A 14,585-nucleotide genomic window follows, 5' to 3' on the forward strand; every position below is an offset into this window, starting at 1 on the left:
TTCATCAACATCTGCCTGTGGTGGCATAGTGAGAAATACTGAAATTATTTATTCTGCTTAAATCCTTTACCCCTTCCTAGCTGTTAACTCTCGCCGACCCCACAGCAGCATTCTTCATCACTCCAGCCTTCTGTGTAACGTGTACCTTCAGGGTCTCATGGCTGATCACGGGCTCCGTAGCCCCATTTGCAGTGTCTGGATTTTTGTCTCCACATGCCTCACCATCTCCTGATCTCACAGTACAATATGCAAGATCCTCTTTATAAAAAATAAATTGTGTTACAATTCTCTTTTTTTATCCATTAGTTGCCCACATTATTCCTTGCAAATATATGAAAGATGGGACTTTCTCTGTATAAATGATTGTTATTCTTGATTTCTGGAGCCGAAGATCAGAGACTACATCCACTTGGATTTTCACCTCTGTTCAATCTAATTCAATCTTTTGGATTATATACTCATGTTTATGAGGTTAAACCCCGGGATGGTAGGACTGTCATATGAGGAAAGATTGGAAAGACTGGGCTTGTATTCACTGGAATTTAGAAGGATGAGAGGGGACCTTATAGAAACGTATAAAATTATAAAAGGACTGGACAAGCAAGATGCAGGAAAAATGTTCCCAATGTTGGGGAACTCCAAAACCAAGGGCCACAGTTTAAGAATAAAGGGGAGGCCATTTAAAACTGAGATGAGAAAACACTTTTCACCCAGAGAGTTGTGAATTTGTAGAATTCTCTGCCACAGAAGGCAGTGGAGGCCAATTCACTGAATGCATTTAAAAGAGAGTTAGCTCTAGGGGCTAGCGGAATCAAGGGGTATGGGGAGAAGGCAGGCACGGGTTACTGATTGTGGATGATCAGCCATGATCACAATGAATGGCAATACTGGCTCAAAGGGCCAAATGGCCTCCTATGTTTGCTATGTTTCTATGTTTGACCACTTTGTGAACGGTGAATCAAATGGGAAGCGTTAAACAAATGAGTCATCATAGCCTAATCTCAATTCTTTCAATGGGTTGGAAAGCTTTGATTAAGTTTGCAAGACATTAAATTATCCACTTTAGTTACTGTGCAATGTTTAATTATTCAAGGATGTAACTATCGCAACTGGGCAATTCCATCAATCTGTTCCTCAGGGCAACCGGTAGGAATTAAATTGAATTCATTGAATTAATTCACCGTTTAAAGAAATTGCCTATCCATTTCAAACTCAATCCAGTCAAATATATACCATTTAAGGATTATTGAACAACTGCTAACTGCAAACCATCATGACGCATAAAACTGTATGTTAAATGCGTTCATGCTCTGTTGTTGGTGTGTGTTGGATTTGAACACTGGGCAGATTTAAGCCATTGTGTTTCCAGCCCGAACATGAATTTATGCTTCATTTTCATTGGTTCATCTGCACTGTTGCTGAACTTAACATTTTTTAATAAGATGATCAAAGGTTCAGCCAAATAACACTGATTTTTCCGGACATGCAAGAAAGAAAACCTGATATGAGCTCATGATGTGGGAAAAAGTGTGTTAGCACGGATTGAAGATTGAAGACAGAGAGTGGGAATAAATGTTTTTTTCAGACTGGATGGATGAACCTAGAAGGATCAGTTCTTGGCCCTTAATTAGTTACAAATTGTAATAAAGATTTAAAGGAGGGGACAGAGCGTATCAAGTTTGCTGATGATTTGAAAGTAGGTGGGAAGGCATGTGCAATGAAAATATTTGGCTTCCAGAGAAAGGCTGAGTGAGTGAGGGAAATTTTCGGAAATGGAGTTTAACATGGGAAAGTGTGAGATTGTGTATTTTGGTAGGTGGAATCTAAAGGCATACTATAATCCAAATGGAGAAAAATTGCAGATGAGCAAAGTACAGAAGGAATTAAGTGGTCTAGTGGATGAATCACAAAAGGTTAGCAACCTGGTGGAGAAAATAGTTAGTAAAGAACATATCACAATGACCTTCATCGCAAAAAAGTTTAGAAATTGAGAATTATTGTTACAATCGTCAAGGGTACAGGTGAGGCCACCTCTGGTTTACTGTGCACTGTTTTGGTACCTTTAATAAGAAAGGAGATACGTGTCCTTGGAGGTAATCCTCCAGAGTCACAGGACTATATTCTGGGCTGAGAATGTCACTTCATTTCAAGAGACTGAAGAAAATAAGACTATATTTGAAGAATTTAGAAGAATGAGGTGTTAACTTATTTAAACATAAAAACTTCTGAGAGCACATGGCTGGGTAGATGTCAAAATGTTTCCATGTGGGAGAATCTCAAATGGAGGATGATGGTTACAATATAAAGGAGTAGTCATTTTTTTAAGAAAGGTGTAGGAATTTCTTCTCAGATAGAGTGCTGCATCTCTGGAATTCTCTTTTCTGGAGGGTTGTGGAAGCTAAATCACAGGAGTTATTTAAATGGGAAGTAGATACATTTATTTTAAATATCAGGGAATTGAGAACAATGTGGACAGGCACAGGAAAGAGAAGGTCTGGGGCAGAGCTGCCATGATCATATTGACTCGTGGGGCAGTGATGAGGGGGCAAGGGGTCTAATAATGGACCATTTGCTTATAATTTTCGAGATACAGTGAGGAAACAGTCCCTTTGGCCAACCGAGTCCATGCTGGACAACAATCACCCATGCACACTAGGGACAATTCACAGAAGCCAATTCGGCCCACTAAGTCCGTGCTGACCAATGATCACCTGTACACTAGTTCTATGTTATCCCACTTTTGCATCCTACACACTAGGGGCAGTTTACAGAAGCCAATTAACCTACAAAACTGCCTGTCTTTGAAGGGTGGTGAATCTGTGAAATTAATTGCCGCAGAAGGCTGTGGAGGCCGTCAATAGATATTTTTGAGGCAGAGATAGATAGATTCTTAATTAGTACAGGTGTCAGGGGTTATGGGGAGAAGGCAGGAGAATGGGATTGAGAGGGAGAGATAGATCAGCCATGACTGAATGGTAAAGTAGACTTGATGGGCTGAATGGCCTAATACTGCTCCCATCACTTATGATCTTATGAATTCATGAACCCGGACCATCCGGAGAAAACCCAAGAGATTACAGGGAGAATGTACAAACTCCATATAGATAGTCAGAATCAAACCCAGGTCTCAGGAACTGTAAGGCAGCAACTCTACTGCTGCGCCACTCTAACACCCAATGTTCTAGTGTTCTCATTTCAGCACTTTGACGTGTATTTTTAGCAAATTATCTTGTCAAATACCTAAAATCACTGGAAATAACTCACTGCAATTTAAATAATATAGCCATTATTGGCTTGTTGTTCGAAAGCAATCTGAATTTAAAGTAGGCTGTTAATAAACTTTAACATTTACAATCTCATAATGCTGTAAAAAAAAAAGCAGCATATGCTTAAGTATTTTTTTAATTACCTGAGTGGTCCTCAGCGTAAAGGAACAGATTGATAAGTCAGATGGTGTGGTTGAAGGGATCATGTAGGATGGAGAGCTTTATGGATAACTACGACCATTTCTTGGAAAGGTGAGATTTGCACAAAATGGACAGGTTGCTCTTGAACCAGAACAGACTTAAGACAGGTAAATATATATCGGCTTCTGAGTGCAATGTCAATGGTAGGGAAGTTATTGAAAAAAATCTAGATTGATCTGCATGTAGGGAGGCAGGAATTAATCTAAGAAAGTCAGCATGAATTTGTTAGGGAGAGATCCCGTCTGACCAATTTCGTTGAATTTTTCAGAGGTAAGTTTACGTATTGATGACGATAGTGTGATTGATGTATCTGACATGGACATCTATCTGTGAGGCCTCTGACATGGCCCCGGGTGAGAAACTGGTCTAAAAGGTTAAAACCCATGAGATCAAAACCAGTTGATGACTGGATCCAAAACTGGTTGGTATTAGGAGATTGAGACTAATGGGCGAAGATTGATTTTGTGTTTCGAACTCAATGATTTGTTATATAATTACATGATTGGTGCCGGGCCCTTGAATTGCAAGGGCATAGAAGGCTATGTACCAAGTGCTGGTAAATGGCATCAGTGTAGCTGTGTTCTTGATGGTCAGCATGGATATGATTGGTCATAGGTCCTAGTTCTGTGCTGTACTCTGTAACTCCAGGAAATGTGATTTGGATTATCGAGATCTTCGGTTTCCTCCCACACTCCAAAGACGTACAGGTATGTAGGTTAATTGGCTGGGTAAATGTAAAAATTGTCCCTAGTGGGTGTAGGATAGTGTTAATGTGCGGGGATCACTGGGCGGCACGGACTTGGTGGGCCGAAAAGGCCTGTTTCCGGCTGTATATATATGATATGATATGATATGATATGATGATATGATCATTCTGTCTTTTTCCTCATTCCTTTTCCTCTTAGGTCATAAGGTCATAAGTAATAGGAGTAGAATTAGGCCAATTGACCCATCAAGTCTACTCGCCGTTCAATCATGGCTAATCTAGTTCTCCCACCTAACCCCATTCTCCTGCCTTCTCCCCATAACCCCTGGCACCATCCTTAACCCTATTCCTCCTACACACCTTTGTGCTTTGTTACGTTCTGCTCCACAATTGAAGGAGAGGTAGTGCTACACAATTGTTAGGTGGACACCAGTTGTGGGGAATGCAACAGACCATGAATCTGGACAGCCACTCTGCTGTATATTTCACGGCTTCTCTGGAGCTATCCTCCAGCTGAAACAATACTTTGAGTTGACTGATGATCTACCTGATGGTGTTTCAGGGTGGCATCATTCTTCGTCAAACTTCTGCAGTTGTGTGTGAGTTTCATGCTGGAGTCAAGGGAAAGGAACTAGGTAGGAGCAGAGACACAAATGCTGGAGTAACTCAATGGGTCAGACAGCATCGATGGAGAACATGGATGGGTTACATTTTGGGTCAGGACCTTCCTTCAGATCAGACTGACCCAAAATGTCACCTATCTATGTTCTTCAGAGATGCTGCTTGACCCGCTGAGTTATTCCAGCATTTTATTTCTTGTTTTTTATAAACCATCAACTACAGTTTCTTGTACTGACTAGGAAGAGAGCACTTCCCTCGAAGTGGTCACTCTTTGCTATGCCATGATGGTGCAAACAAATGAAGGACACAGTGGAGCGTTGGCACATAAAAAGATCATGACTGCGAGTATAAGAAAATAACTGCAGATGCTGGTACAAATCGAAGGTATTTATTCACAAATTGCTGGAGTAACTCAGCAGGTCAGGCAGCATCTCGGGAGAGAAGGAATGGGCGCGTTTCGGGTCGAGACCCTTCTTCAGACTGATGTCAGGGGGGGCGGGACAAAGGAAGGATATAGGTGGAGACAGGAAGATAGAGGGAGATCTGGGAAGGGGAAGGCGAAGAGAGAGACAGAGGAACTATCTAAAGTTGGAGAAGTCGATGTTCATACCACTGGGCTGCAAGCTGCCCAGGCGAAATATGAGGTGCCATATGACTGGGAGTACCATCGCATTAATCTGTGTATGGTCGCAATGCAGTTGCACATTCAGATAATCGCAGAACACATCAGTATTCTAATGCAGCCACCTCAAAGCAAAATGAGCACTTCCCCGCTGAGTTATTCCAGCATTTTGTGTCTACCTTCGATTTAAACCAGCATCTGCAGTTCTTTCCTACACATTTTGTCCGCTGCACTGTGAAATCTCCTCAAGGTATGTCTACTTTGAAGAAGTTCTCCTCCTCTCTCCGACGAGAGTTCAGCAACATCCTCTCTCACTGCTCCCCCTCTGTGATTCCTCCTTCCCTCCGAAAAAATGGAGTCTGAAAAGGGGTCTCAACCCAAAACATCACCCATTCCTTCTTTCCAGAGATGCTGCCTGTCCCGCCGAGATACTCCAGAATTTTGTGTCTACCTGAGCACTTTCAATGCCATATTTTACAACCAAGAAGATCAAAGTCCTTGTGAATCCATCTCAGCTTGTACTTGCTGTCTACTGATCTCTGATAAAGGAGAATGAAATTAATTCTGCTCTCATGGAATACAGTGATCTCACTGATGTAGTTGCAGGCTGCTGACAAAGAAACATTGTTGACGTTGCCTGCACCAGTCCTGCATGATTTAACAACAGAGGGACAGATGGCCATTATGGTCTTTACCATGCAATGTTGTTATTTCCTGCTTTATGTGTGGAACATGGGAGATATCTCTCCAAGCAGCTTTTCAGTTAAGAAGAGTCTTCTAAAGCTTTGCTTCTAGCTGAAACCAAACTGAATTGTTCTGAGGAGAAGTGCTTGCGAAAGATTCTTGGACAGGTCCTCTTTGTGAAGGCCCCCTTCTCCTCTTCTATCTCTCAACTTGCAGTTTGCTCCTCTCTCCATTATTCTAATTGCATTGCCCTGCCTGTGGAAGTATTGACAGATTTCCTACCTCTGCAAGTTGAAGTTTGAAGTCAATGCATATTCGCTTCATATTGCAAAACCAGCCAATGCAGATGTTTAATCTGCCATAAGGTATGGACAAAAGACTAACCTCTAGCTTGCTCCAACCATCATGCCCTAAATTGAAAATTAGCAAATTACATAGAGGGGAGGGTTATTTTTCTGCTACTAAATCTTGTGTTCTGACCATAAGTTGAACAGATAGTGTTAGCTGCCACGTGGGTATCCAGTTTGGCTGTACTTGTTTCAAATCAATGTTGCATTGTGAATGACATTATAATCTGTATTCTCCACAATACAGCATGTACAAAATAGTACAATCTACCTCTATTTCCAGAGGTGTGAATTAATAAATTGTGCTCGAACTACACCAAGCAGCAAATAGGAAGCAAATTGTTACCCATGCCAACCAAACAACAGGTTCTTAAAGCGGAATTTTCGGGTAATATTAGTTGAAAAAGTCTGTGAAATGGGGGAGAGATTTTACTTTTCAAAAAATCTAGAACAAAAGAGAAATAAAATTGAATTTAGGAAGTAGTGCACATTTTAACTTTACATGAGATGATAAAGCAGGCCATATGTATTATGTAATCATATGACCTAGATTTTTCATTCATTCATTTGCACATGAGTAATTGGTTTTGCAGATTGAAAGGAAGTGGATTATAGGAAAGGCTGGAAACATAATTATAATTCTCTTTAAATGGATCCAACTACTCTGCTCCTTGCTTTTCGCCTTTTATGTTTGGTTTTGTTTTAATATTCATTTCTTGTCTTTCGGTCCTATTACAGAAAACAAATATCTACATCATTATTTTCATGTGCATGCATTGATTTTATAATTTGTGCCTCTAGATCTTGCACGTACATTTATGGAAATATCAAAAGCATGATTCCAGGTTATTAGCAGCTGATGGACAAAGGAAGCATCAGCTGGGTAGCATCACAGATGTTTGAGAGCATGTGCTGTATCAGCAGCTTGCCTATCCCTACTGAATCTATTTAGTCCCATGGTTTTTACAGTATTGCTTGCACCTTGACAAACATAACTAGTATACCAGAATTATTTAAAATAATTCTCAGTAAGAACATTAAAAAAAACAAGTGGACAATCTGGAGGAGGATACCTTTCAGCTATTATGTCTGTTCTACCATTCACTAAGGTAATGGGTGATCATGGACCTTTAGTTTTGTTCAGTTTATAGATAACATAACATAACATAACATAACATAACAACTACAGCATGGAAACAGGCCTGTCCGGCCCTACCAGTCCACGCCGACCATTCTCCCTGACCTAGTCTATAACATAACATAACAACTACAGCATGTAAACAGGCCCTTCGGCCCACCGGGTCCATGCTGACTCAGCAATGACTGAGAAAGGCCACGTAGTCAGAATTGAACCTGGATCTCTTGTGCTATTGGCAGCAACTTGACCGCTGAGCCACTGTGCCGACCTCTGCAATACGTTTAGTACCAGCTCCATATTTCCCAGATTGGATACATTTCACATGGGTTTATGCTAAATTGTTTTGGAGTAGTCACAATGCCGTCAATCCGGAGCTCTCCAACATTCCTGACTGGTTTGTACTTACAATACTTTAAGGAGTGGTAAATAGATCACAAGATATACATCCTTTAAGCTTGGGTGATAAATCCGTTCCATAAATACCAAAAGTACAATGACAAATCCAAGATAATGGTTTGCTCAGGATGTATTTCATATGACAGAACTGATAGTGCAGTCAGTATTTTTCAAAGGTCATAATTATTCTGTACACAATTGTGCATGAACAATATATTGAAGCAGGGGTGGAAAAGAACTCTGTTTACTTATTATCTGATTAGGATTACAATGAAGATTGCTAAATAGAAAAGTGAATGTAAGTCTGGTAGGACCTATGTTTATTAATGTAGGAACAAGCAATTGCAGATGCTAATATTCAAAAAAAGACACGTTGCTGGCGTAACTCAGTGGGTCAGACAGCATCCCTGGAGAACATGGATAGGTGATATTTTGGGTCGGAACCCTTCTTCAGACTGATTGTGGGATGTGGGGGAAGAAAAAGCTGGAAGAGAAGAGTGGCAGAGCAAAGCGTGACAGGTAACAGATGAACATAAGCGAGGGGTTTTGATAGGCAGATTGTTGGACAAACGACAGAGAGGAAAAAAAAAGGTGCAAGACAAAACGATTGGAGAGTTGTGAATCATGACGCTAGAGGAAGAAATGTAGGTGGAGGGTGTTGGGGAAAGGGAGAAATAGGTGCTTTCCCATTTTGTATCTTCACATTCAATTAAGGTTAAAACGGCCGACAAACACGTTAGTACATTTTATACAAGGTGAATTCGAGAATTTTCATAACATTTTCACACGTGCATGGTAGCGATGAGCCATAAAGGTTTCCCCCTGTTTTGCCATGATCATAAGGTCATAAGTGATAGGAGCAGAATTAGGCCATTCGGCTCATCAAGTCTACTCCACCATTCAATCATGGCTGATCTATCTCTGCCTCCTAACCACATTCTTCTGCCTTCTCCCCATAACCCTTGACACCCATACTAGGATGGCACGGTGGCGTAGCGGTAGAGTTGCTGCCTTACAGCGAATGCAGTGCCGGAGACTCAGGTTCGATCCTGACTATGGGCGCCGTCTGTACGGAGTTTGTACGTTCTCCCCGTGACCTGCGTGGGTTTTCTCCGAGATCTTCGGTTTCCTCCCACACTCCAAAGACGTACAGGTATGCAGGTTAATTGGCTGGGCAAATGTTAAAAAAAAATTGTCACTAGTGTGTGTAGGATTGTGTTAATGTGCGGGGATCGCTGGGCGGCGTGGACCCGGTGGGCTGAAGGGCCTGTTTCCGCGCTGTATCTCTAAATCTAAATGTAAAAAAATCTAATCAAGAGTCTATCTATCTCTGCCTTAAAAATATTGATTGACGGCTTCCACAACCTCCTGTGGCAAAGAATTCCACAGATTCACCACCCTCTGACTAAGTGGAAACATCCTCTTTCCATCCACTCTATCCAAGCCTTTAACTATTCGGTAAGTTTCAATGAAGTCCCCCCCTCATCCTTCTAAACTCCAGCAAGTACAGGTCTGGTGCTGTCAAACGCTCATCATATGTTAACCAAATTGACCGATCAGTTAATTTGTTAACTGATGTAGTTAGTCACAGGACATGATCATGAGTGTGGAGTGACTGGTCCAAGCGTGGGGTGTGGTAGATAGGTAACAGTTGGTGAGTGAGGGGTTAGGTGGCTGTTGATGAGAATATGGAAAACAAGTGGTGTGAAAAGTAAAGGAGGCTTTGCGGTGAATGGTGTAAAAAGTTGTTGCAGATTGTTCAGTATATTCCTATATGGTGATCTTTAACATTTAATAGCATGCAGTCAAGAGATCTTCAACGGCTACAGCTTCACTTCCAGCCTTAGCTTTATTTCCTAACAGAATACTTATTAGATTTAAAATATATCTAGCTTCAGTATTTTTGAAATGCTATTTTTCAGATATGCATTTGATCTCTGTGATGGAGAGGAAATGGGGTCAGAACCTCAGCTCATTTGTAGTCATTTCCACTAAATTACTTGTCTGTAAATTGCATAAGCCCAGTTACAATTGTGCAGCTTCAGCATAAATTACATTGAGTGCAAAGTATAATTAATATCAGCAGAAAGGAACATTTGAGAAATAATTGCTTGTAGAATGATACTCGTTTCATTCAATTTCTATTTATTCTAGTGTCCATGCCTCCTTAGTTACATGCCCTCTATTACATGCCTCGTCTGCATTTACACCTCAGCCACTCTGCCAACCCCAAATAAAATTCCAATTAATTTAGTGACTCCCACCCTCACCCACACAATTTGTCCAAATTGTCATTGAATTAATTGGTTATAATAAGTTATTAAAAGAAAGCTCTCATCAATCCATAAGCAATTTTAACTGGTGAACCCCGTTTATGTGCTGCGATCTCAGTCAGCTACTTTTTTTATTTTGTGCCACAAACAGAATGAATTAATGTCAGAGTTTTCAAACCATTTCCTGTAACGTCAGTGGAAGGCGCACAGAAAGCACGACAAACTAGCTACTTGCACTGCATGCAAAGAGTTCCTTAGCTTTTTTCACTAAACTATTGCAGACGGATGTGAAAGCCCCTTTCGAAATTTGGTCCTAGGTGCCCTTATGCTAGGTATTCATTGCATTTAGTGGACATAAAGATTTGTACTTCAATGAGGTGACCTCAACCAAATCTGAGCAACCAAATCTGAGCAAGGCAGCCTCTCCCTAATGCTTTCAAATGACCCAAGAGACATCCTTTGATTTCTCTGAATGTGCAGCAATTTAGAAAACAGGCCTGTGTTTTGGCACTCTTTGCCTTTGAAGCAACTAAATGTGGATTTTCCAAACTCAATGCTGGTGGCTAATGTTGAGCCTTTATTAAGAGGGGCTATAATGAAATACATGGGAGCTAGAGATCAGTAAGCCGAACATCTGTAGAAATAAGGAACTGCAGATGCTGGTTTACACAAAAAGACACAAAGTGCTGGAGTAACTCAATGGGTCAGGCAGCATCTCTGCAGAACACGGTTAGGTGACATTTTGTGTTGGGACCCTACCGTCAGTCCGAAGAATGGTCCTGACCTGAAACATCACCTTTCCATGTTCTCCAGAGATGCTGCCTGACCAGCTTAGTTACTCCAGTACTGTGTCCTTTTTAGCCTAACCTCTGTGGTAGGTATGTTATTCGAGGAGATTTTGGAAAGGCAATGGTTGATTAAGAATAGTCAGCATGGCTTTGTTCGTGGAAGATCGCCTCACCTATTTGATTGGAGTTTTTGAAGAAGTAACCAAAATGTTTGATAAGGCTAGGCCTGTAGACATAGTCTATACGACTTTCAACAAGACCTTTGATAATTCCATATGGTCATCTGCTTTGAAAGGTTAGTTTGCATCTGATCCAGGGAGAGCTAGCTAACAGCTGACAAAATTGGCTTCAAGGACACTTCTAAGGGCCCAACCTGAAATGTCACCCATCCTTTTTCTCTATAGATGCTGCCTGATCTACTGAATTACTCCAGCATTTTGTGTCTATCACTGGGTCCATTATTGTTTGTCATCTATATCGACGACTTGAATGAGGTGTGGTAACTAAGTCTGCAGATCACAGTAAAAAGGATGGCATCATAGATAGTAAAGGTGATTAAGGATTATAGGAGGATCTTAATCAGCTAGGTAAGTAGGCTGAAGGAAAGCTTAATACAGGTAAGTGTGAGGTGTTGCATTTTGGGAGGTCAAACCAGGGTAGGACTTTCACAGTGAATGGTTAGGCTCTGTGGGAATGTAGGCCCTGGGGAGTGCCTCTTGGGAGGGATCTTGGAGTAGAAGTACACGTTCCCTGAAAGTGGCATCGCAGATAGATAGGGAGTTGAAGAAGGCTTTTGGCATACTGACCTTCAACAGTTCTGATATTGAAAATAGATGTCGGAATGGTATGTTGTAGTTCTACAAGTCATTTATGAGACCGCACATGGAATTTTGGTCACCCTGCAAAAGGAAATATGCCATTAAACCGGAAAGACTTTTCAGCAATCAATTCAAATCTTAAATGATGGTAAATTGTGGAGGCATATTGCCAATTTTTGCTTTTAATCTGGGCAAGGTAAAAATGCCAAGAAATATCATACCACAGACAACTAATACAGACAACTGATTCTTCTTCAATTAATGTTATTCTTACTCTTACATTCATTGACCAACTGAGGTGCAGATATACCTCATGGCACCCAATTTTACATCAAATACACTTTTAAAGTCAGAAGATGCGCATTGTGCATCCAAGTTTCTAGTAGAGTTCCCCCTGACATCCATGAGCCATAAAAGTGAACTTTACATCCTTTCTGCAAGCATCTCCATCTCTATAAACCTCTTTGTGCACCTCCAGTTCTAGTCTCCCGCTCATCCATAGTTCTTTAATTCCACTTCTGGCATTCTCTCTTAGCCCTGTGGTTTGAATCATCTTCTGCATTAAGCCATTTCTGGAAACCTCTCTCTTTGACCCAGCTTTTGTTCACTCCCCTTATATTTCTTTATATGTCTCAATGCCACAGTTTATTTGATAAGCACATCAGCAAAGAGCCTTGAACTCTTTTACTACATAAAATAAAACAAATAAATGCAAGTTGTAACCAATTGCATTAAAAACTGTATCATCATTAAAGGTTTTTACGATGCTTTTGCTACAGAATTAATTCATCCCAGCAACTGATGAGAACTGTTTGCTGGATCAATTCAGGCAGGGACTCACCTAATATTAATGCCCATCAGTGATTGCATTCAGGCCAGGCCCATTTTCAAACAGGGACAGAAATAAACTTCAAGCCCATTAGGCCACAAACAAGTATTGACCAGTGGGTTTTGATGTCTTTTTATGGCTCTGCTAATAGGTTCGGTGGGCCTCTTCTATCACAAAAAGATGTGCTGCCATATTAAGTCCTTTTGAAACTAGAAACTGCAAATGGTAGATTATTTTTTTAAAAGAGGCAAAGTGCTGGAGTAACTCAGCGGGTCAGGCAGCAAACCTAAAGAATATGGATTGCTGCCATTTTGAGTTTGGGACCTTATTCAGATTTGTCGCCAATCTATGTTCTCTAAAGATCCTGCCTGACCTGCTGAGGTACTCCATCACTTTGTGTATTTTCTTCGGGTGCTTTAGTGTCAGCTTTATTGCTTATATAAAACAGTTTCAGATTTATACAATTTCTCGGCCTTTCAACTGAGTGTACTCGAAATGGCCTTTTATTAACACTGCTCAGTAATTTTGCAACACTATTGAATGGTGAAAAATTAGGCGACAATATTGGTGAAAGCTGATCAAATCAAAGTGGTTCTGCTTGTAAAAGTTGAATGCTTCAACAGTAAAGGTTAAGTTTTATGAATTTGTGCAGCAGATGCAAATCTTCCTACAGACCATGAAAATCATAAAATTATGTGTATATGGCAATATTGCAAAGTATTTTTGTTGATGATGCAGTTTTTAAAATAATTGTACAGTTTGTTTTCAATATACGACTGTCAGTGCAATTTACCTCCAACTATGGTAATTATATGCGGTTACTGCTGGATTATTTCTTTTGCAATGAAACTTACAACTACTGTAATTAAGGTTTTTTTCCTCAATAAGTTAAGTCAGCAGCAGAAATGCCGTTATAATGCACATGATTTCAACATGATTAACTGCATATTAAGTGGCTACATTTTATAGACAATAGACAATAGGTGCAGGAGTAGGCCATTCAGCACTTCAAGCCAGCACCACCATTCAATGTGATCATGGCTGATCATTCTCAATCAGTACCCTGTTCCTGCCTTCTCCCCATACCTCCTGACTCTGCTATCCTTAAGAGCTGCATCTAGCTCTCTCTTGAAATCATTCAGAGAACTGGCCTCCACTGCCTTCTGAGGCAGAGAATTCCACAGATTTACAACTCTCTGACTGAAAAAGTTTTTCCTCCTCTCTGATCTAAATGGCCTACCCCTTATTCTTAAACTGTGGCCCCTGGTTTTGGACTCCCCCAACATTGGGAACATGTTTCCTGCTTCTAATGTGTCCAACCCCTTAATAATCTTATATGTTTTAATAAGATCCCCTCTCATCCTAAATTACAGTGTATACAAGCCTAGTTGCTCCAGTCTTTCAACATACGACAGTCCCGCCATTCCAGGAATTAACCTAGTAAACCTACGCTGCACGCCCTCAATAGCAAGAATATCCTTCCTCAAATTTGGAGACCAAAACTGCACGCAGTGTTAGTTTCAAAAGATAAGAGGTTGTAAGAAAAATGAAAGCCTTTTATTTATGTCCAGTTAAGACTGCTGGGAACCATGTTTACAGCCTGCATTTCCTGAAAAATGTCCCAATCTTGGGACAAAGCTGAATCCATCTTGTACTTTCACATAGATTTCAAAAATATTTTTTCTTTTAGAATTTGTTTTCACTGGCATGTGGTCAATGATCAAAAGGGTTTGATTTAAGGCAATATTTTATTCTTTTTTATGCTCTTTATTTTTTGGTGTTCGTTTGGTATGGGTATTGTTCCCTTAAGTTATAATTGAGAATTCACTACCTGAAAATATGTTGGAGCCAAGCTCAATCATAAAGAATTATTGGTGGATATAAAGAAATGCAATG

Source organism: Rhinoraja longicauda, chromosome 1 (genome assembly GCF_053455715.1).
Source record: "Rhinoraja longicauda isolate Sanriku21f chromosome 1, sRhiLon1.1, whole genome shotgun sequence".
Lineage (NCBI taxonomy): Eukaryota > Metazoa > Chordata > Chondrichthyes > Rajiformes > Arhynchobatidae > Rhinoraja > Rhinoraja longicauda.